Source organism: Pseudorca crassidens, chromosome 1 (genome assembly GCF_039906515.1).
Source record: "Pseudorca crassidens isolate mPseCra1 chromosome 1, mPseCra1.hap1, whole genome shotgun sequence".
Taxonomy (NCBI): domain Eukaryota; kingdom Metazoa; phylum Chordata; class Mammalia; order Artiodactyla; family Delphinidae; genus Pseudorca; species Pseudorca crassidens.
In genome coordinates, this window is record NC_090296.1 from 138,429,910 (window position 1) to 138,452,158 (window position 22,249).

At 44.8% G+C, this 22,249-nt stretch overlaps 1 long non-coding RNA gene across 1 annotated transcript in view; it reads right to left on the reverse strand.

Annotated features, from left to right (window-relative positions):
- LOC137201631 (uncharacterized) overlaps nucleotides 1-22,249 on the reverse strand; it is a 126,326-nt gene that overhangs the window by 31,353 nt on the left and 72,724 nt on the right. Inside the window, exon 2 of the long non-coding RNA XR_010932265.1 lies at nucleotides 12,085-12,338. This is a non-coding gene — a long non-coding RNA (uncharacterized lncRNA). The remainder of the gene's footprint in view (nucleotides 1-12,084; nucleotides 12,339-22,249) is intronic.

Here is a 22,249-nt window from a genome sequence, read left to right on the forward strand (position 1 = left end):
AAGCTAAAACACACATATATGTGTGCATACATATGTATGTGTGTCATATACATGTGTGTATATACACATATGTGTATGGATTTCAGCTTTTCATATACATGCAGTCCTGTATGTATGTATATACAACCAGACTAGACAACCAGAGCAGATATTTATGAGTAGGCGACCATGTCATCATCTTCTTCATCAGCAACATTTATTGAGCATTTTTAATATGTCCAGCCCTGCATTCAATGTTTTATATGCATTGCTTTACAGCACATTCTTAGGATGAGTTATCATTACTACTGCAACTTTTACAATTTTACCCTTGCAAAATTGCAGGGGTTTTTTTTAATATCTTTATTGGAGTATAATTGCTTTACAATGGTGTGTTAGTTTCTGCTTTATAACAAAGTGAATCAGCTATACATATACATATATCACCATATCTCCTCCCTCTGGCGTCTCCCTCCCACCCCTCTAGGTGGTCACAAAGCACCGAGCTGATCTCCCTGTGCTATGTGGCTGCTTCCCACTAGCTATCTATTTTACATTTGGTAGTGTATATATGTCCATGCCGCTCTCTCACTTCGTCCCAGCTTACCCTTTCCTCTCCCCGTGTCCTCAAGTCCACTCTCTACGTCTGTGTCTTTATTCCTGTCCTGCCCTTAGGTTCTTCAGAACCTTCTTTTTCTTTTTTAGATTCCATATATATATGTGTTAGCATACAGTATTTGTTTTTCTCTTTCAGACTTACTTTACTCTGTACGACAGACTCTAGGTCCATCCACCTCACTACCAATAACTCAATTTCGTTTCTTTTTATGGCTGAGTAATATTCCATTGTATATATGTGCCACATGTTCTTTATCCATTCATCTGTCAGTGGACACTTAGGTTGCTTCCATGTCCTGGCTATTGTAAATAGAGCTGCAATGAACATTGTGGTACATGACTCTTTTTGCATTATGGTTTTCTCAGGGTACAGGCCCAGTAGTGGGGTTGCTGGGTCATATTGTAGTTCTATTTTTAGTTTTTTAAGGAACCTCCGTACTGTTCTCCATAGTGACTGTATCCATTTACATTCCCACCCACAGTGCAAGAGGGTTCCCTTTTCTCCACACCCTCCCCAGATTTTATTGTTTGTAGATTTTTTGATGATGGCCATTCTGACTGGTGTGAGGTGATACCTCCTTGTCAAAATTGCAGTCTTGAAGAGGGAAACCATTTTCCCTTGGTTGTTCGATGCAGTAAGTCGTGAAGCCACGATGAAATCAAGGCTCATCTGATTCCAGAGCCCAGGCTCTGATGACTGTCCTCTCCTGCTGCTTCATGTGAGGGAGCCAGGCCTCAGGGCTCCACACTGTGGATTCCAAGAGTTCACATGTCACAACTAAGGAGCTAGCCTGCCACAACAAAGGACCCTGCCTGCCGCAACTAAGGAAGCTGCGAGCCGCAACTAAGTAGCCCCCCTGCCGCAACTAAGACCCAGCACAATCAAATTAAAAAAAGAAAGAAAAAGAAAGAAAAAAACTAGTATGAGTCTCGGTCCCTAGAACACTGATCAGCAATATCTGTAGAAGAATCACCTGAGCAGCTTCTTTGAAATGAGGCACCAACCCCAAATATTTTAATTCCATAGCTTTGGGGTGGAGCCTAGGGATCTACATGTTAAACAAGCTGTCAGGGTTCTAATGGTACTGATAAACTTGGCTCAAGGACCACCAGTTGGGAAATGAGACCTTGGGACCTTGGGTCTAGGTCAACATAAAAGCCCTGCTATGATTTCAATGTTTGTGTCCCCCCAAAACTGATATGTTGAAACCCTAACTCCCACAGGTGATGGTATTAGGAGGTGGTACCTTTGGGAGGTGCTTAATTCATGAGGTGGGGAAGCCCTTATGAATGGGATTAGTGATCTTATAAAAAAAGACCCCACAGAGCTCCCTAGCTTCTTCCACCATATGAGGACACAGAGAGAAGGTACCATCTATGAACCAGGAAGAGGGACTTCACCAGGAAGTCCCTGGTGAATTTCTCAGCCTCCAGAACAGTAAGAAATAAATTTCTGTTGTTTATAAGCTACCCAGTCTGTGGTATTTTGTTGTAGCAGCCCAAATGGACTAACACAAGCCCCTAGGGCCCAGGTGAGATAATAAATAGGTTTGATGCCTGTGCTAATTTCAGTGGGTAGTGGCTTTCCTGAGAGTGATCACAAGATCAGCACGTTGATTAGTACTGCCTGCCACAGGTGCAGGAATAAGAATAAGGGTCTGCTTGATGTGTATCTGCCGACCCTGATCAAGGCCCAAGATGAGCTTCACAGCTGTTCCATACTGCAAGATATCAGTCTTCTGCAACTTCTGGCAAGAGATCTTACCAAAATAAGCTACACTCCTTCCATTAGACACTAACTATTATTAGCATGCATCATAGAACTTTCCGTTACAGCAGTCATTAAGATTGGAGTAGGATTAAAAGCCCAGGTGTTATTGATGGCAACCATCCCAGACCTGCCTTTGTGTTTTTCACAGCCTCTTCTTACAGATCCCTCACTGATGTCCACAGCAAACCTCACTTTCTTACTGAACGCACATTCAGCAACTCAGCACTGGGGCCTGGGATGCAGTGCTAGTGAGACAGACTTTCTACTCCTCTTCCCACTCTGCAGGAATTAGCCCAGCCAGAGGACCTAGACAGACTGAAGTAAGATACATGCCACAGGAAGTGAGGAGCCGTGTCCACCTTGTACACAGCTGTCTGCCCAGTATCCAGCGCACAGCTGAAAGGCTCGGCACACAAAAGGCACTGATAAATACCTATGAGATGAAGGAAGGAAGGAAAAAAGGAAGAGGGGAAGGAAGGAGGGAGGGAGGGAGGAAGGAGTGAATTGGTATTAGACCAACCAAGTGACAAGTGAAAAACAGAGGCTCCAATGAGCCTGGCCCACTGACCTTCATATAAAATGGCTGATGAGTCCCAAATAAGGGTTTTCTCCCACAGCAGAGGATCTAGGGAGACGTTGCAGGTCCACCCCTACACAACCCTTTGCTAATTGAGGGGCCTGGCTTTACTCTTTCTCTGCTTTTTTGAGATCTTGCAGTTGTTTTGTTTCGTTTTGTGGATAATTGTTTTTTGTTTGGTTTGTTTTTTTGTTGTTTTGTTTGTTTATTTGTTTTTGCCAGGCCATGCAGCATGTGGGATCTTAGTTCCCCAACTAGGGATCAAACCCACGTCCCCTTCAGTGGAAGCACGGCATCTTAACCACTGGACCACCAGGGAAGTCCCAAGATCTTACAGTTTTTAATGGGTGATTTTATCACCAGGGAATTGGATCAGATAGGAGCATTTAAGACTGATTTTGGGAGTTCTGCTCAGATGACAGGATATATGTCACCATATATATGTCACCACCACCCTCCCGGTATACATAACAACCCCGTCCTTTCCCTCCACTCTCCATGCCACCATATGAGGTCTGCCCTCCCCAGGCCAACTGGGCTTCTAACTGTCCACCCCTTAATTTTTGCTTTTCCCACGCTACTTCATTTTCCATTCCTAGATCTCAGCATCCTTGAATAATGTTCGTAGTAAAAATTAGAGTAAAATTTACCAAATGCATCTTCTGTCCTCGGTACCATACCCCACTTTACATGCATTCCCTCATTTTATCTTCCCTATGGCTCTGAGAGAGGAACTACTATCATCCCCATTTTAGAGATTAGAAAACCAAAGTTGAATCTGTCTCCTGCATGAAGCCTATCCTGACTGCCCCCAGCTGACAGTTTTTCACCTTCCTCTCATTTCCCACCCTTCTCTGGAGCCTGTCATAGCCACGCCCCCAGGCCCCAACGTGTCATTCTTCATCTCTGTCTGAGTATATCTGTGGAGCCCTAGTGACAGTCATGACTAACACATTGCATTAGGGCTGCTGTAACTAATACCACAGACTGAGCAGCTTAAACAACAGAAAGTTATTTTCTCACAGTTCTGGAGGCTGGAAATCCAAGGTCAAGACATCAGCAGGGTTGGTTTCTTCTGAGGCCTCTCTCCTTGGCTTATAGTTGTGTCTTCACATGGTCTTTCTTCTGTCTGTGCGTGTCTGTGTCCTCATCTCCTCTCCTTATAAGGACACCAGTCATATTGGATGAGGGCCCACCCTAATGACCTCATTTTACCTTAATTACCTTTTTAAAGAACTTATCTCTAACTACAGACACATTCTGAGGTGCTGGGAGTTAGGACTTCAACACAGAAATTTGGACAGGACACAATTCAGCCCATAACATATGTGAATCATGACCTGTAGTCCACAGAAAAGAATCACATTTGTTACCTCTTCTGGCTGTACAGTAAACCCAGGCAGTAAGGAGAATAAGCATTATTATTACTGTTGCTCTTATCATCATAATCGTCACCATCTTCCCCTCCCTGGCCCCCACCTCCCGATATAAAATTTACAGCTTCACCCAGGGAATAATAGGCAGGGTTGGGGCTGCCGCTCAGGCCTCCTGACACCATGTCCTCTCTTATCTGCATGGCATGGGGACAGAATGGCATTGTTGGTGCCTCCACTTGGTTTTACAAGCTAGCACAGGCGGGTCTCAAGTGTGTCTTTTCCCCTGGGCTGTAACACCAAGTCTCAGGGTGGGAGCCGGGCAGGGTCTCTCCAGTCACAGTGTCACAGGGTCATTCTGTGACCCAGCACAGAATATTTCAGCAAACAACTCTTCACAGTGTTTTTACCTGGAAAGCACAGTTCACTCCTGCTGAGGAAAGAGTCACCTGAGGGCTAAGTAAGCCGACCCAGCCAAGTGCCTGCCCCCAGTCGGGGCTCCCATTCCCCCATAGCACACAGTGCTGCCCTGGAACACAGCAGGCCTGCACTGCCCAGTGCACAGTTAGCCAGTCCCCAGACTGGAAGTGGAAGAAGCCACTAGGAGCCATCTCCACACCCAGAACAAGCACTCATAGCCTCAGCAGGTCAACAGTATTGTTTTTACCTATAAAAGGCAGAAAGGAAAGAGACGGTCTGGGCTTCCCTGGTGGCGCAGTGGTTGAGAGTCCGCCTGATGATGCAGGGGACGTGGGTTCGTGGCCCGGTCCGGGAAGATCCCACATGCGGCGGAGCGGCTGGGCCCGTGAGCCGTGGCCGCTGAGCCTGCGCGTCCGGAGCCTGTGGTCTGCAACGGGAGAGGACGCAACAGTGAGAGGCCCGCGTACAAGAAAAAAAAAAAAGAGACGGTCTGAGGCCCTCACTCCCCTGCGTATGCCAGGACCTGTGAGTCTCCTCCTTGGGTTCCTCCTGGCCAGAATGTTCCTCTCTGACAGGGACACAGGTCTCCCCTGCCCCACACTGAGGCCTGGGTTGGCCTGTGGGAGGGGTGTGGCTGAGCCAGAAACGGCCTGACGGGAGCCTCTGCGGGCAGATGCAGGCTGCGGCCCGTTCTCCTGAAAGGTACTCTTCTTTCCTCTCAGTTCAGAAGCCTGGGCTCCCTCTGAAGTCACCACACACATGGCAAACCTCTTCTCCCCGAGCCAGCCCAGCGTGGTTCCCTCCAGCACATCAGGCCCTGGGGCCTCTGTGTTTATGCCCTGACCCATGGCTGAGGCCTATTTTCTCTCCCGGGCTGTGACCTGACCTCCCAGGATGCCTGCCCTACATCTGTTGATTTTTCTTCTTCCTGTCTTCTCACATTTTCCCCATCTTCCCCATCTGCAAATGGCATTTCTGGGGGTGTGAGAGAGGCCCCAGACCACAGGTATGAGTCCTGTCTTTGCTGGGCCGCAGCCCTTTCCAATCAAAGGCAGACGCCTGCGGTGACCTGTCCTGGTGGGGAGAGAGGACCGCGTCCTGTCCTAGCAGTGCAGTCAAAGGAAACTTTGTGCTTGCGGGGCTGTTCTCTCCTCCCCCTTCACTACTGTTAGTTCAAAAAGACTACCTCCCCTGTCTGGGGGCTCCCGCTCTGCCTGGGGGAACAAGTTAGTGCAGAACCAGCAAGTGATCTGGACCCCAAGAGCTGTGGGTTCGAATCCTGCACATCCTTTCTTAGCTGCCTGTAACTTCCCTCCTCTGGAAGGAGGGGAGGCTGCATGTGGATGGTGGGGATACACAGCCACCCCAGCGAGGATCCGGTCAGGATGTGGTGGCAGAGTCTGCGGAAAGGCACAGCGTCTCGGGGGCACACTATAGTGCCACAGCCTTCCCACCCCACCCCACAGGGCCCAGACCACCACGGGAAAAAAAGCACCAGGGACCCCATTCATCATGCTCCCACGCGACCTGCCCCTCTCAGTGTGGAGCCCTGTCCTTGGGGAGCTGCCCCAGAAAGGAGGCCCCACATCATTCCACATCAACCTCTCGTGACCCGGACTTCTGTTTCTTAACAAAATCACGTTGTCACCTTGTGTGTTGAATAATAAAGTCCTCTTTTTCACAAGAGATAGAGATAAATCAATTTGCAGATAGAAGTCAAATTTCTACCCAGACTGGGTACTTTGTACTTTGGGATTTGAAAGGCTCAGAGTCACCAGGATCCACAAAGCCCCTACCTGCTCCTGTTTGCAAGGAAAACTAGACTAACGTCCTCTGTGTAGCCAGGAGGGGCCATATTTTGTTGCTGACACATGATCAAGGTGGGGTTGCATAAGTATCCCCACCTTAAACATTCCCTCCTTTCCCCCTTCCCCACCCAGTGCATTTCACTAAGCATCTCCCCCCAGTACTCCCTGAGGGGCTCCTGTTGGTGGAAAGAACCCCACTTTTTGAGTTTAAGTCTTTCAGGTTCAAATCCCAGCTCAGTTCCTCATGGGCTGTGTGACTTAGGGAAGCTGCTTAACCCCTCTGAGCCTCAGCATCCTCATCTGCAAGATCAAGAGGGCTGGCGGCAACATACTCCTCTTGGGACTGATGGTAAGATTGGACAAGACGCTGCTCACAAAGATTGTGGTGCAGGATTGGAGCTGAGCAGAGGGTAACCTCTGTCATCACACGCTGTCTTCTACCCCCACCCCAAACCGATAGACACTGCCCAGCCCAGGTGCTCCAGCAAGGCAGTGCCCCAGGCAGCAGGACCCTCTGGATCCTCTCTAGATGCTGTCTGTCCACCCCAGCAGGGCCTCCCTCAAGTGAGCCCGAGGCAGAACTAGCCAGGCTTGGAGGGGTCGGGGAAGGTTGCCTGGGAAGGAGGCTGGTGGGCAGCAGAAGGAGACTGGGAAGTAGACTGCAGACCCAAATTTGAATTTTCATTAAATCTTCCCAATTATAAAGGTAACATTTTATGAGAAATTTAGGTTGCTATTATGGAAAATCTGCAAAGTACAAACGAAGTAAAATAAATGTTTAAAAGCTTATGACGCCCCCCAGAAATAGAGACACAGATGTAGAGAACAAACATATGGACACCAAGGGGGGGAAGGGGGAGGGGGATGAATTAGGAGATTGGGATTGATATATATATACTAATATGTATAAAATAGATAACTAATAAGTACCTGCTGTATAAAAAAAATAAAATAGTCAAAAAAAAAAAGCTTATGATGTCCCCACACTGAGAACAGCCCTGTAGAGGATTGGATCCTTTCCTACAGCTTGTTCACTAGTCGGTGACATCCTGTTTGTAACCCAGCTTTGCAGCCTGACTTTGAGCTCTGATAGTAAATGGTCATAAGCAGGAGGAAATGATATTACTATTTCCCAATTTTATTGATAAAGGTATTCAGGCTCCAGAGAACTTGGCCAAGGTCACAGAGGTCAAGATCATATAAAAGAGCCACTTGCAGTATATCCACCAGTTGCTGGTGATTGTCTCCACCTCTGGAAAATAACCCCAAATAAAAACAATAGAATTAACAGTCAAGATCCCACATGTTGCGGAGCGGCTGGGCCAGTGAGCCATGGCCGCTGAGCCTGCGCGTCCGGAGCCTGTGCTCTGCAACGGGAGAGGCCACAACAGTGAGAGGCCCGTGTACCGCAAAAAAAAAAAAAAAAAAAAAAAAAAACAGGAGGGAAGTGTCCTGAAAGAAAAGGCAGGGTGAGGACCACAGACAACGCGTCTCTGCCTCCAATTCCTCCTCCGCTGCAGAGTCCACAGCGAGGTCTCCACACAGCAACCTCAATAGATTCTATGCCTCCAGAATGGAAGGCAGCTCAACTCCTCCCTCTCAGGCCAAATATGCCCCCGTAAAGCCTTTTTCCAGATGATTGATCACGGGTCAGAACCCTAATCAAGCTCCCATTTCGCTGGAACACCGTGCTCTGAATCTCCCTTTAAATGCAGGGGGGCTTTACTTTTAAAATAGCGGTTTCCAGGGTGCTTTCCACCCACGCCGTAATGTCCCTGAATTCACATTGTGTGCCTGGCAACAAACTTCAACGTACTGTGTTCGCACCTGACTCTGACCTCCAGCCGGGGACTCTTCGGGAAGGAGACACATCCCATCCAGGCACGGAGAAGGCCCAGCGGGAGGGAGAGGCTGGCAGCACCTGCCCCCCTCGCTCCTGAGTGTGAAACAGGCTGGGGAACTGCAGGGACATTGGGCAGAGTCACGACTGGCAAAGAGATGCTCTTGTTCATGAAGAGAATAGCTATCTTCAAGCCCTTACTCGGGGCCCAACACCCAGCTAAGTGCTTTACATTTGTTCATCATATTCTTTCCACTGCAAGGAACAGAAACTATTCAGAAGTCATTGGCTCAGGTGACCCGAAGGCCCAGGGGTGGTCCCGGCACAACTAGGCCCAAAAGCATGAACAGTGAATGGTGTCATGAGGCATTCTCTCTCATTCTCTCTCTGTCTCTCTTTGTGTCTCTCTGTCTCTCTTTGTGTCTCTCTGTCTCTGTGTCTCCTTCTTTCTCTCAGTCTGTCTTTCTCTGTGTCTCTGTCCCTCTGTCTTTCTGTGTGTCTCTCTCTCTATATATATCACTCTCTCTGAGTTTCTCTCTGTCTCTCTCTGTGTCTCTGTTTCTCTCTCTGTCTCTGAGCCTCTCTCTTTCTTTCTCTCTCTCTCTGTCTTTCTCTCTCGCTGTTTCTGTCTCTGTCTTTCTCCTCTCTGTCTCTCATATGCTCAGAGGTATTTATGCTACGTGGGTGTTTTCACAGAGCTTTCATGTCTGAGTTATCATCTGGGATTTCTATCAGCCTCCGTCTGTTTCCAGAACAGTGTGCAAACAGTAACATGCAAAGCTTAGAAAAGAAGGGACATAAAGCATTTTTATATGCTCTGACCTGAAAGACCATAGGATCCAGAATGTGTGAAAGGAAGCTAGAAAAAGGAAGGAAGAACAGATTGATAGGCCTGGTCACAGCCCACAGAAGCCTCTCAGATCCGGTTGTGCATAAAACCAGCCCCCAGCACACGCCTCGTGCCCAGTGGGGCAGCATTCCGGACCACTCCACCTTGCCCATCAGAAGCACACAGAGCCTGGGGTGAAATCCTGACTCTACGGCTTTCTAGGGTGTGATCTTGTGCAAATGACTTCACTGCCCTGAGCCTCAGTCCCCTCCACTGAAAACAGGACCAATGATTCCTACTGTGGAGGAGTGTTGTGAGGATTAAACCCACATAAAGCCTTTAGCGTGGTGCTAGGCACGTCACAAGGGCCCCATCAATGGTGATGGTGGTAATGCATTGGTAGCGCAGGGGAGCATGGGAGAGGTGGTGAAGATGGCGGTGGAGGAGGTCATTGTGGTGGAATCTGCCTGGTCGTCGCTCTAGTTTTTACAACCCACTTGCACTTTAGGACTACCGGGCGCGTCCATGACTGAGCCTTCCTGCTTTCAGACTCGCTTCTCCCTAAAGGGCTTTCGCCTTGGTGAGTACTGAGCCAGGCTCGGGGCTGGGCCCTGGGAGGGCCATCGTGAATAAAGACGCTCTCTCTCTCTCTCTCTCTCTCATCCCTGTGCTTGCCATTTCCTGCTTCCTAAGTGCTTATCCTTCCAAGCACAGTGTGGCTTTTATACCAGCTCCCCCTACTTCTCTCCCCATCTCCCTATCCACTCTGAAGACCTATTTCTTGGTGTTTGCTGTGCTTGAGATCTTGCACTAGGGAAACACAAAGTGAACCCCCAAAATACAGATTTTTTGCCCTCAATACCAGTAAGAACTTCCTCCTGCCTTGTCCCAAAGTTACCGTGAGGAAATTCCTCGACATTCAGAGAACAAGCTCTAAAAACCTAGGTGAGCCTCAGAATTGCAAAACCAAATTGGATTTAGAAGAGAAGGATCAAGAAATAAGTAACAAATTTTAAGACACTATTGGCTCAGAAGGCATTTTACCGCAAAGTGAGATGAAGGTTCTTGAGAGATGGAAGAGTCGCTGTCCCAGCAAAGTTTACAGAAAACATGTTGTCTCTGGAGATTTCAATAAGGTTAATAAAAGGCAGGAAACATCAGACCCAGAACCAGAGGCCTAGGTTCAGGTCCTGGCCCTTTAGTAACTAATCATTCAGTCTCCCCCAGGCCTCAGTTTCTACATTGCATATTGGAGATAAACGTGAAACTGGTCTCTATCAGGGTGAAGGGATTGGTTTTTAAACTGTGAAGAGCTCTGCAAAGATGAGCCTTTTTTATCCTTCTAATCATTTGAACGTCTTTCTAGAACTACCCAACTTTCATCCCTCAGTGCAGGGCTGTGGCTCCCAACTGTCCCAGGGCATTATCTCATTCTGTTTTCAAGCCCCTTCCCGAAAATCTAAATTGTAATGAGGTCAGTGGTCAACTCTCTTGCATGGGGGTCAGGGCTGAATTGCACTGAACTGTGATCTGGGATGAGTGTTATTAACAGAAGCCTCTGGTGCATTGAGGATGGAGGTCAGCAAATATTTTGCATACATGTGTATCTTCCTGGACTTGGCAGCGTATTCCTGGGGAACTTTCCAGGAAAACAAGGAATGGAGTGATTTTTTTTTTTTTAATCTACTAAGCCCCTTTCTGACAGTTCCATTCCCACCAGCCTGGAAATTTGTAAGGGGTAAGGTGGAGAGAGTTAAGTCGAGTAACACCAAAACTTTCAACTGAGACTCACTTAGAGAATAGTATTGTAACATAGCATGCAAAGCAATGTCTGGTATGTCTTAATTTGAGAAATATTTGGGTTAGCTGATTGCTGGGTAACTGAACGCCTATATTCACCCACCCACTCTTCCCTCTACCTGCAACTTCCACTGCCTTGGCTGATTACTTTTTTTTTTTTAATTCCCAAAACTCAACTCAAGTTTTCCTTTTCTGAGAAGCCTTCTCCGACCACCATCCTCCACTCCCATTCCCTCCAAATGGTCGCAGAACAACAACAGCTCTAGACTCCTCTCCCGCTGTACTAGCATCATTGGTTAAGCCGTGTTCCCTCCACCTCACAGAGAGATCCTTAAAAGCAAAGACTGTGCTTTCTTTCCTTATATTTCCACATCTCCGAACCCGAGGAAATTGAAATGAAGCTGCTAATTGGAGTCAAGGGCTCATTTGGAATCCATTCTCTCAGCGTTCCAGCATTGCCGGTGACAACTCTATCGATGGAGAGATAACCCAAAACAAAGGTGGACGTTTTGTCTGGAAATTTTTTAAACTGAAGTCCAGAAATCAGTGGTGTCAAGGATACAGGTTAGAAAAAGTCTTCTTCTACCCACGCATGGCCTTAAACACCATGAGCATCAAAGGAAATGAATCTGGGGTCTCCCAAGGATCAGAACCTGCAAAGGAGATGCTTCAGTGATCCTGGCTTTCCCACTAACAGGGTGGTCTGGGTACGGCTGGGCCAGGCTAGCTCTAGACATTTGGCTTTCTCCTTCACCCCACTAATGATCTCTGACTCCTGAGAGGACTGCAGGATCTTCAGCAATGCAAGGGGACACCGGCCCTAACCCCCATCTGTAGCTCACCACTTCTGAAAACATTGGTTTGATTGCATTTCTAACACATGGGAAAAAACCCTATGCTTCTCATAGCCACGTGGTGCTCTCAGAATCCTCCCCACATTCCACCACGCATCTGCCACTGTTAGAAGTTGGGTCTGGTTGGGAGCCAAGAAATTCTCATGAATCCCGAACCAGAAGACTTTTCTGCAGCACATCTGTAAGTACGAACGTTCTTAGCTGTATGTTCATACCTTGAATCCCAAGCCTTGGCCGCTGAGGCCAATGGGACTGTGTCTTCCTGCAAAGTAGGAGATGTCCATCCACCGACTGAAGAGGAGAGTCTCTTTTAAAATCACAGTACAGATTAACACAGCGGAGGAAAGTGACTCAATCTGCCTTGAGTCTGAGAATGTAGCTGGATGGCTCCCGTGAAGAATGGCTGCACTGGGTTTAATTCAGCCTTACAAATAACTTTTCAGCTACTTGTCCAGGGCACTGCGGGGTGCTGAAAAAAGAATTAAAAATTATTCCACAGAACACTAGATAAAGGACTTGAAAAAGCCAATTACAAAAGAAGAGGTGCAAATGGCTTAAAAACATACAAAAGTATGTGTTGCTTCATCCATAATTTTTAAAAAGCAAATTAAAATGACAATAAGGAACCATTTTATCCCCAATCAAATCACTACTGATGTTATAGAGTTAAACGAACAGTCTTGGAAAAAGGACAGTAAAGTAAATAAGCACATATTTCCACTGGATGAGGGAATGTGAAATGGCAGCTTTCTGGCAGATTACTTACAACTGTTGAGTCAAACCCTGCAAAATGTACCCATCCTTTCACTCAGCAGTTCCACTTCTAAGAATCTATTCTAAGGAAATAATCAGTGCTTATCTTTGTGACATGTATACGAGGATCCATATTGCTGCATTGTTTAACTAGGAAGAATCTAGAAACAATGCAGTTGAACAATATGAATGTATGAATGTTACAATAGGCCCATATATAGAACATTATGGAATTCCACGCAGCTCTGAAAAACCATTCTAATAAGATTCAGCAAACATTTTCTGTCAAGTGCCAGAGGGTAAATATTTTAGGCTTTGTGGGCCAAAGGGTAAAAATCACAGATATTGCGTAGTACTCATAATAATGAGAGAAAACAAATTTCCACAAATTTTTTATTGACAAATCCAAAATGCATTAATTATTGAATTTTTTTTTTTTTTTTTGTAACACAGGCCAAGGAGTGAGAATAATCTAATTCTTTTTGGACTAATAACATTTGCTGAATTGGGGTTCAAAGACAGTTTCCCTTATCATCAAATTGATTTCAAATATTCATCTGTAACAAGCACACTTTTAGTTTTCAGGCTGAAGATAAACAGACAGGAGGCCAACACTGGCCATTGTCTGCATTTGCTGGCCCCTATACTGTAAAGGAATGCTGGCTAACATGGAAGAATGTTCATGAACTATTGTTAAGCAGACTCTGAAATAGTAAGAGCAGTGTGTGGGATGGTCATCCCTGCTGTTCACCAGATATCGCCAGCTCTCTGTCTTTCCAGCCACTGGGTAGAACTGCATTTCTTGGCCCCCTGGGGATTGCATGGGACCACATGACTAATTCTAGCCAATGGGTCTCAAGTGGAAATAACACATGTCACTCCAAAGCCACAGACTGGGAGAAAATATTTGCAGAATACATATCTGACTCCTATCCAGAATATATAGTTTTTTAACACTCTCAAAACTCGATAATAAGAAAATAAACAGTGCAACTTTTTTAATGAGCAAAAAATTTAAACCGACACTTCACTGAAGAAGACTTATGGATAGCAAATAAGCATATTAAAAGATAGCCAACATCATTAGCCATTAGGGAAATGCAAATTAAAACCACAGATACCATCTCTTACCTATTAGGATGGCTTAAATTAAATTTTTTAAAATTTAAAACTGACAATACCAAGTATTGGGAAGTAAAAGAAGCCACCGGAATTCTCATACACTGTTGGTGGGAATGCAAAATGGTACAGTCATTTTGGAAAGGTTTCTTATAAATTAAACATATTTACCATATGATGCAACAATCTTGCTCCCAGATATTTACCCAAGTGAAGTAAAAACCTATGTTCACAGAAAAACCTATACCTGAATGTTTATAGCACCTTTATTTGTACTCACCAAAAACTAGAAACAACCCAAATGTCCTTTCCCTGGAGAATGGACCAGCAAAGTGTGGTACATCCATACAATAAACTACTTCTCAGCGATAAGAAGGAGTGGAACTCTTGAAAAATACAACATGAATGAATTTCAAATGTATTTTCTAAGTAAAAATAGATCCAAAAGTTTACATATTGTAGAACACCATTTATATTTTACGGTAGAAAAGGCAAAATTATAGGGACAGAGAAATGGTTGCCAGGTGCTGGGTGTAGGGAACAGGCACTGGCTACAAAGGGGCAGCATGAAGGATATTTTGGGGTGTTGATAGAACTATTCTTGATCTTCCTTGTGGTATTGGTTAAAATTCATAAAGCTATACACCAAAAAAGTGAATTGTACTATATATAAATTTTAAAATAAAAATTTGTTAAAGTTATTAATGTCCATACAAAGGAAAAAAGAAAGAAAGAAACACAAGCACCACTGCCTGGACCACAGGATTGGGCAGCTCAGCCCTGCTCAATCCAAAGAGCCAGCCTGGCTTCTAGCACTTCTCTGGGTCCAGTGTGGGTATAAGTGGAGACAGAGACCCCGATGGGGAAGTTGACGGAGCATTACCCTCTAGTGCTGAGCCTGTGGGCAAAGGGAAGCCTGAAGTCACGGGAGCTGTCCCATGGGCACCTTCAGTGAAGACCTAGAAAGGCATCTCCCAGCACCTGACTCGTTGCCCTCTGCTCAGTCTAATCAAGTAGTTTCCTGTCTGCAGGCAGAGGTTCTACCACAATCACCTGAGTTTTCGACTTCTCTTCTATTAGACCCAAAGCCTCTTGAACAGAAACAAGTGGAAGTCAGAGGCAGCAGCCTAAGTGATCACATGAAAAGATGCTCAACATCACTAGACATTAGGTAAATGGAAAACAAAACCACAATGAGATACCACTTCGTACCCATTAGGATGGCAATAATCAAAAAGATGGACAATAACAAGTATTAAAGAGAATGTGGGGACTTTGGTACCCTCATTCTCTGCTGTTGGGAAAATAAAATGGTATGGCCACTTTGGAAAAATGTTTGGCAGTACCTCAAAAACTTAAACATAGAGTTACCATATGACACAGCAGTTCCATTCTTGGGTATATAACCAAGAGAATTGAAACCATATGTTCACACAAGAATTTGTTCACCAATGTTCATAGCAGTATTCTTCACAATAGCCAAAAAGAGAAAACAACCCAAATGTCCATCAACTGATGAACAGATAAACAAAATGTGGTATATATATATATATATATATATATATATATATATATATATATATATCCATCTAAAGGAATATAATTTGGCAATGAAAAGAGAATGAAGTACTGACACATGATACAACATGGATGAACCTTAAAAATATTCTAACTGAAAGATGTCAGACACAAAAGGTCACATCCTGTGTAATTCATTTATATGAAATGTCCAGAGTAGAAAAACCAGTAGGAACAGAAGGATTTGTGGTTGGCAGGAGCTGGAGGTGGGGGAATGGAGAGTGACTGCTAATGCGGATGGGGTTACTTTTTGGGGTGATGAAAATATTCTGGAATTAGATGGTAATGATGTTTACACTGTCTTGGGAATATACTAAAACCAATGAATTGTAGCCATTACAAGGGCAATTTTATGGTATATGAATTCTATCTCAATTAACAAGAAAGAAAGAGAGAGAGAGAGAGAGAGAGAGGGAGGGAGGGAGGGAGTGAGGGAGGGAGGGTGGGAGGGAGAAAGGAAGGAAGGAAGGAAAGAAGAATCGGCAGCCTGGGTTGAAGGCCTAACTGAACCCAAGCAGAGTGTAAAGAGGGGACAGCAGGTACTGCAGAGGTAGGCGCTTCTGCCAGTCTGACCCTTTGGAACAATGAACTTCCTCCTGAGCCTATTCTACCAAGTCCACATCATTCTGAAGATTAAATGAGACGAAGTGCAATGCTTGACCCCAATGTTGGCTGCTGACTTTTGTCAGCATGACTTCTGTTCTGCCCCTTGACATAGGATGCCAGCGATGATATACAAGACATGGTGATAGGAGAGGTTTGATTATCGCCTTCCATTCCTGGAGGTTTGGGAGAAAACAAAACAAAAAAAACAAAAAACATTGCAAATCTCTGCATTGCACTTTCTTGCTTTAATAGTGATGGAGGCACTACCAGGGAACTTACTGTTTTGGCCCCTTTCCTTAAGCCTGTCAGCATCCTAGGATGGGAGCCCTAGTTGAGGATGGAGGGTAAAAAAATCAACCAGTGTCTCACGAGCACCTGTGTGGCCAAACATCTCGTCACAGTCTGTGGAGTGCACCCAGGCACTCTCCACACCCCATAGCCCCACCTTCATAGACCCAACAGGTTCAAAGAATGAAAGCTCAATTCTGCACAGAACCGGACCCTCAGCTCCCTGGGAAAGGGCATGGGTCTCACTCACCCAAGTTCCCAGTGAGCTTGGCAGTAAGTACATGTTTGGGTCACATGTGGTGAAGAATGCATGGATGGATGGATGGATGGATCTTACTGCATGCACTGCCACTGCCAGGACAAAAGCAAATGATCAAAATCAGTGGATAAAACACAGCACACAAAGGAGGTACGAGTGGAGGGCTTAGGGGCCACTCAGACTCAAGATCAAATCCTACTCTGGTGCACACTGGCTAAGTGGGACTAGACAAGAGATTTAATCTCTCTCTGCTCAGTTTCTTCATTAGTACAACAGTGGAGTTTGTGATATCTCCCTCATAGGGTTGCCGTGGGGATTAAACGAGGCAATTCATGGAAAGCACTTAGGACAATGCCAGGAACAAAGCAAGTATCAACGAACGGTAGCTATCATCATCATTATCATAATCATTATCACTATTCAGCGATATCAAAAGAACAGAACAGCCAAAGCCGAAGCAGTGAAACGTGGACACTGCCTGCCTGAAAGCCATGAGTTCTGCCAACAGGTTTAATGAAAGGGGTCAAAATAGCAAGTTCCCTGGCAGTGTCTCCATCACTGTTATAACAAGGAAATGCAATGCAGAGATTAGTAATGGTCTTTTTTTTCCCTCCCAAACCTCCAGGAATGGAAAGCAATAATCAAACATCTCCTGATCACCAAGTCTTATATATCGTCCCCGGCATCCTATATGTGTTGTTGCTATTTGTGCTGTTTGCATGTTTCTCCATCACTCTGGCTGGGCAAATCTGATCTCCTCATCAGCAGCTGGGAAACAACCAGCTGTGATCTCAAATCTTTGGAAGGTCAGCTCGAGAGGCAGCATCTTCCTAGCAACAGTTGCCAGGGAAGATTATGAGGGTGGACTCAACTCCCAGTGGAGATGAAGACATGAAGGGTTATAGAATTGGCATTTGTTTCAGTGGGGCAGGTGGGGGGAGACTTGCCCCTATGAAGGGCATATTCAGTCTCTGGTTACTGTGCTGTTCATTCTTTTTGTTAGGAGCTCTGGCTGACCTTTTTGTTTTATTTGATGTCATTTCATTTTCCTAAATTATTAGAACTGAAAAGTACCCAGTCCAAAGAGTCCTAATCCTATTAAACCCAAGATCCTATTTTTATAGCACATATTTTGCAATATCCCCTTTGCTAGTCTTAATGGAATTACAGATGTATAGCCTACCTAAGTACTTAACTTTAAAAATAAATATAATGCCCTATACCATAAACCATGAGAAATAAAGCAATTTATAATAAAATAAGATGAATTTCAACATTCAAGTATTTGTGAACAGATAGAAGACATAATGAATAAATCAGAAGCTTAAATCTAGTTTTGATATATTATCCACGTTTATTCTTTCTAGCTGACACTTTGAAATAAGAGCTAAATAAATACATTAACAATCGGTATATAATCACCAAGAACTCAGTGCCTACAAGTGCAGAGTTAGAGCAGTATTGGCACCTCAGACACTAGGAATGATGCTGTCATCAGTGGCATGATTTTTCATAATGGTGAACAACTCTTTGCAGAGCTACAAACAAGAGAAAGTACATGATTTCTTCCATCTACATGTTACTTGCCTTTCTAGAAAATTCAGCATAACCATGAAACAATAGCTTGAGTGTATATGTAAAACAGAGCTGAGTTCAAGGCCCAGGTGATTACAGACAAGTTTTTTACCTAGGTGAAGAAGAGAAAAGTTGGTGGGACATGACTCAGGATGCCTTGTGTAGTGCAGGATACCGTCACTCTCTGGTCTCCACCCACCAAAGGCCAGTAGAACCCAGCCCCATCCTTGTGACAATCAGAAATGTTCCCACAAATTTTCAGAATGTTCCCTAGAAGCATCAGTGATGATGTAGTCCAATCCCCCTCATTATAAAGGGGGATAAACTGAGGTTCGGAGAAAAAAAGTGACTTGTTCAAGGGGAAGCCAAGATGAAATTCAGACCCTGCTAACTCTCAGGTCAGGGATTAGGACAATGAGCTGAAATTGTGGGAATCTCCCTCACTCTTCTGATGTGTAAACAAGCTATGAGATATGCTGGCATTATTCATGGTTCTATTTATCTCCTCTTCTGTCCATTTTCAAAATTAACCTTGATTTCTGATTGCCGGTAATTTCTTGTCCTGTACTAAGTTGTGAGCAATTTCGAAGCTCTGCTTTTGGCAGAAAAGCATTATTCTTTGGAGAAAAGAGTCATTTCTCTACATGGTGCTTATTTCACTTGGGCTGGATCAACAGTAGAGTCTATCAACACTCAGCCAATGGAAGATGATAGAATAAAGACCACACAGCTGGCCACAGTGAAGAGTTTTATTTCATTTTACATGTAAAGAAAAGATGTGATACCGTGATATGGTGCATATTATATATTTGGCTTTCATCCCCAATTCCTGGACAGAGCTCCTAAAACCCTTAGAATTTCTGAGTGATAGGGGAAAGAGAAGTGTCTTTTGTTACTCATAATAAGCCCCTCTCAACCACACCTGAGTTCATGCTCATGGGGTGACCCCTGGAGGATGGGGCCTGGTTGCCAGGGGAACCAACCACAAGATTAGAGGGTTAGAACTTTCAGCCCCAACCCTGACCTCCTAGGAGAGGAGAGGGGCTGGAGGTTGAGTTAATCACTAATGGCCAATGATTCAATCAATTGTGCCTACATAATGAATCCTCCATAAAAAATAAAAATTAAAAACATATTTTTAAAAAAAACCCTAACCTAAGGATTTTGGAGTCTAGACTGCTGAACACATGGAGATGCTGAGAGAGTGGTACACCTGGAGAGGGCATGGAAGCCTGTACTCTTTCCCTATACCTCGCCCTGTGCATCTCTTCCATCTAGCTGTTCCTGAGTTGCATCCTTTCATAATAAACTGGGAATCTAGTAAGTAAACTACTTTCCTGAGTTCTGTGAACAACTTATAGAACCTGAGGAGGGGGTCTTGGGAACTTCTAACTTGTAGCCAAGTTGGACAAAAGGAAATAGTCGTTTCTGCATTTAAAAGGCATTACCATGTTTTAAGAATAAGAGTTTTATTATCTGATTTACTTTTTTAAAAGTTATTGAAGTCATATAGTAATATTATCGTTATTATTAAGAGAGCCTGACACATGTTCAAAGGCAACGTCCAGGATGTTAAGGAACTAGAATCTAGACACCAAGGCGGGAAGAGAAGGCTGAGTTACTGTTGTCAAGGAGAGGAGGTGGGACAGAAAGGTGGGCTCAGACTCAAAAGTGCCCAAGAGACATCCATGTGGAAACACCGAGCAGGTCTCTAGCAATGTGGTCTGAGCTTTGCAGTAAAGGGGCTGGGCTGGGGGCCCAGATCTTGGGGTCATAACCAAAGAAAGGAGAGTTGACACCACAAGATTAAATTAAATCACCCTCCAAAATATGTGTTGAGTAAGAAAAAAAAGAAACAGATTAAGGATAGAACCTTCAGGAAAGCCCATGTCTGAGGCATAGATAGAAACAGTATGCCAATAAAAGATGATGAGAAAGAACAAACTGGAAAAAAACAAAGATAGTGATGTCAAAAAGAAAAGAAAAAGACAGCCACCAAAAACAAGGTCTTGAGCTAAGTGCTCTACAGCACACACCATACTGTTTAATCCTCACTACACTAACGGTGAAGTATTATTATGATCCCCAATTTACACTTGAGGAGACTACAGCAAAGAAAAGGTAAGTCATGGGCCCCATAATGCACAGCTAGCAAGTAAGAGGCTTAACTAGAATTTGAACCCAAGTAGTCTGAGTGCAAACACTGTACACTGACTTCCAGCTAAATAAAAGAAAACCAAGGATTAAAACTTGTGCTTTGGATCTAGATTTATAACAAAATTCTATAAATAAATAAACAAACAAATAAACAAATCTAAAAGCCAAGGTTTCAGCTCACAAAGTTGAGTTGGGAGCTCTGACACCTGCTCCCAGGGAGCCCTTCAGACAAGGGGCAAAGTCAAGGACCAGGACAGGCTCTGCCATTCTTCATCACCACGCTTCTTACACTCACACAGTCCTCAGCAGAAGCATGAAGATGGAAATTTTCTCATTATGGATTACACTGTCTCCTCAATAAAGCAAAAATTACTACCCAAAACAGATCTTCCCAGACAAATGAGTAAATGGATGAACAAAGAAAACATGTGTTCAGACTATTATGTAGAGCAAATGAATTCACTTTTAAAATGTGGGAAGCAAAATTGATCGTACAACAGAGACTGATACAATTTCTCGCTCCTATCCTTAACAGTCAGGTCATCCACGTGAAACAGCAGTGCCTACACCCTTAGGAAGAGTTTTCTGGTAGGCGGCAAGAGATGAACTCCAATCCCACCTCACAAAAGAAAACCAAGCCTAGACTAATTTGGTCCAAGCCATCCTGCATCAGTGGTCCAAGCCATCCCACAAGAATTGTTTCCCACCATATTGAATGAAACTATCCTTAGAGAAAAGAGATGAAATCCATTGCTTGTCCTCGACTCTGTGGGATACTTGGCTTTCCCGGTCTCCTCCAGTAGAGGAAGAGACAGGTGATGCTCAAAACCAAAATAACAATCACAGCCCTACAGATGTGGTGGTGATGGGGATTAAGCAAAGTGGACAGATTTTGAGAGAAACTCTAAGACGTCAAATCAAAAAGACTTGTGCACGCATAAAATGTGGGAAGTGAGAGAAAGGGGAGTGTTGAGGATGATATTTAGGTGTTCCCCCTATAAACTGGGGTCAGTCACTGATTTGGGAAACCTGGAAATCGACAGACTGAAGCAAGAGAGATCACAAGTGTGGTTTTGGACGTTCTGATCTTCAGGTGCCTTTGAGAGCTCTAAGAGGGGCTTGGCAATTATTCAGAAGTTCTGTGGAGTTGACATACAAATAAATGACTGTGCCATTCTCATGTAAGTGGTACCAGACTTACATGACTTACCGACTTTTAAGACTTACAATTGGGGTGAATGAGACTTCCCAAGGATAAAGACAGGAGAGGAGAGAGAGCCTAGGATTCAGTTCTTAAGGAGTTCCAACACTTAACGCCAATAGAAAAGGGCAATCCTGCAAAATCAGGAGAGTGGCACTCAGGATAGTCAGAGGAAGAGAGTGCTTCAAGAAGGAGGGAGTGATCGTCATTGTTCAACACTGATGAGAGGTCAAGAAAGAGGACAAAGAAATATCTGGTATTTGCAGTAACAGAAGGTAATTAATGCTCTTAGCAAGAGCTGTTTCTATGGTGGGAGGGGCGTGGGAGGGGGGTGGGAGCATGAAGAGTGGCAGTAAGAAAATGAAGATGTAGGAGATGCAAAGCGCCCCAAATATATCTCCCATAGCATTTAGACGCCTTGAATACATGACAAAGTTTCTGCGCATGCGCGCCCCCGGCTGAGGCAGGGCAAGGTCAGGCTGTGCGCCCGGTACCCCTGCGCCACCGCCCAGGGAAAAGCCAGCGCCCGTCCCGATGTTCACAGCCGTCCATCCACTTCCCCCCGGGGTAGAAGGGAGAACAAGACAGTATCACATCTGGAGGTGCATAACTGACAGGTTGTGGGAGCCACTTTCTGGCCTCTACACTGAGCCCAACTGACTGGTAGCAGACACCCCTAGGGTTTCCCTTTCCAAACTGAAGTTCCTTGTGCTTTCATGAAAAGCTTCCTTGGGATTTTTCATATGCACACTGGTTTTAATGTCAATAACACTACTCATAACCAACCTTTGGAGTCACTGCTCCAGGGGTTGGTCATCAGAACCTGCATTTCAACAAGACAGCC